Source organism: Bufo gargarizans, unplaced genomic scaffold (genome assembly GCF_014858855.1).
Source record: "Bufo gargarizans isolate SCDJY-AF-19 unplaced genomic scaffold, ASM1485885v1 fragScaff_scaffold_474_pilon, whole genome shotgun sequence".
NCBI lineage: Eukaryota > Metazoa > Chordata > Amphibia > Anura > Bufonidae > Bufo > Bufo gargarizans.
In genome coordinates, this window is record NW_025334122.1 from 62,709 (window position 1) to 65,383 (window position 2,675).

Genomic DNA, 2,675 nt, shown 5'->3' on the forward strand with positions numbered 1-2,675 from the left:
ATGCTTCCCCTCTTCTCCATAGTGGCCCCCATAGTGCTTCCCCTCTTCTCCATAGTGGCCCCATAGTGCTTCCCCTCTTCTCCATAGTGGCCCCATAGTGCTTCCCCTCTTCTCCATAGTGGCCCCCATAGTGCTTCCCCTCTTCTCCATAGTGGCCCCATAATGCTTCCCCTCTTCTCCATAGTGGCCCCCATAGTGCTTCCCCTCTTCTCCATAGTAGCCCCATAATGCTTCCCCTCTTCTCCATAGTGGCCCCATAGTGCTTCCCCTCTTCTCCATAGTGGCCCCATAGTGCTTCCCCTCTTCTCCATAGTAGCCCCATAATGCTTCCCCTCTTCTCCATAGTGGCCCCATAGTGCTTCCCCTCTTCTCCATAGTAGCCCCATAGTGCTTCCCCTCTTCTCCATAGTGGCCCCATAGTGCTTCCCCTCTTCTCCATAGTGGCCCCATAATGCTTCCCCTCTTCTCCATAGTGGCCCCATAGTGCTTCCCCTCTTCTCCATAGTGGCCCCACAGTGCTTCCCCTCTTCTCCATAGTGGCCCCATAGTGCTTCCCCTCTTCTCCATAGTGGCCCCCATAGTGCTTCCCCTCTTCTCCATAGTGGCCCCATAGTGCTTCCCCTCTTCTCCATAGTGGCCCCCATATTTTGGCAGTATATAGGGCCCCCATAGTGCTTCCCCTCTTCTCTATAGTGGCCCCCATAGTGCTTCCCCTCTTCTCCATAGTGGCCCCCATATTTTGGCAGTATATAGGGCCCCCTAGTGCTTCCCCTCTTCTCTATAGTGGCCCCCATAGTGCTTCCCCTCTTCTCCACAGTGGCCCCCATATTTTGGCAGTATATAGGGCCCCCATAGTGCTTCCCCTCTTCTCCATAGTGGCCCCCATATTTTTGCAGTATATAGGGCCCCCATAGTGCTTCCCCTCTTCTCTATAGTGGCCCCCATAGTGCTTCCCCTCTTCTCTATAGTGGCCCCCATAGTGCTTCCCCTCTTCTCTATAGTGGCCCCCATAGTGCTTCCCCTCTTCTCCACAGTGGCCCCCATATTTTGGCAGTATATAGGGCCCCCATAGTGCTTCCCCTCTTCTCCATAGTGGCCCCCATAGTGCTTTCCCTCTTCTCCATAGTGGCCCCCATAGTGCTTTCCCTCTTCTCCATAGTGGCCCCCATAGTGCTTCCCCTCTTCTCCATAGTGACCCTCCATATTGTGCCAGTATATAGGGTGGCCCCCACCCCCCTTCTATACTATAAATAATAAAAACAATAACCTCATATACTTACCTCCATGCTGCTGTCAGCGATACGATGCCGGCCTCTTCCGGCCTGTGTCCCGCTCTGTACGGCTCAGGCGGTGTGATGATGTCATCGTGCCGCCTGCACCGGCCTCTGATAGGCTATCAGAGGAACGGACAAGGGAGACGCCTCTCCCCCGCACCATTCATCTGTATCGCTGTCCCGAGGACGGCGATACAGATGAATATGGAGATGAGCGCTTCCACAATGGAGGCGCTCATCTCCACTCCTGCTGCCTCCGGACAGAAAGGGCCCCCCTCCGGCGCTGGGCCCTGCTGACGGCGCCCCCCTCTTCTGTCCTGAGTGATGCGCCCCGTGCGGTCGCACCCCTGTGGAAGCTTTTCCGCCAATCCTCTACTGGTGTCTGTCTGGGCTGGCCAGAGCCTGTCCACCATGCGTGCCCTCATGGAACCGTTGATCTCCTGACCGCGAGGTCAGAACAGCCTAGATGGAGGAAATTCATTAAAACGACCGTCCTGCTTCTCTCAGTTCTATGATGCCCCCTCTCAAGGACTGTCACCCGGGCAAAATGTCTTCCAGTGCGTCTTAGAATCATGCCTCACCAAAAGGTACACTACCTAAAAGTAGCCTCGGAGAGCCTTTTTATAGGGCACGTTTCCTCTTGTCCAGTGTATAATGAGGCGACTCCTGTATAGATGCCTGAGACAGATCTGGTGGACGAGTTTGGGGCAGTCCGACATCTCTGGGTACGGGACTTTGTTGTCGTTGACATTTATTCTGATTTATACTGAATTGTTTCCTCTGTTTATTTCAGCTGGAAAATAAACCTTCAAGAACTGTCTCCCCCTCCTTCCCACACACGTACCTCAAACCTCTGCCTCCAAGTAGGACTCCTGCGCTCGAGGACATATCGTCCAGCTGGGATCCCCGACCATAACATGTTTACATCAGCAAACTGTGACATCCAAGGCCACGTGAACAGCGGCAGCCATACAGTGCAGCGGACCTCCTGATCTCCATCCTCAGCTGGTACAATCATGGCCTCCTCTACTGAGAATTCATAGGGTCTATGGACCGCCAGGTCCTTCAGGGAGAAGCTTCCAGCCATATCCAAGACCTGATGACACATCCAGAAGTCCAATTTTTGTAACGTCTGTAGATTCTCTACCAGTGATCTAAGTGTCTTCATTAGATCTCTTTTTAAAGGGTTTTACTTTGTGTTTTGGTTGGAAACCTACGAACGTGAAGTCAACTGGAGTGAATCACATGGCCAGATGTCTATAAGTTGTCCATACACAGCATGTTATAGGAGGTCACCTTATAGTCATATTCTCTCAATAGAAATCAATGGAACCATAAAATGCAGATGTGTACTACAGACCTAAAATCCAGCCTCAACGCTGACAAGAGCAGAACATCCAT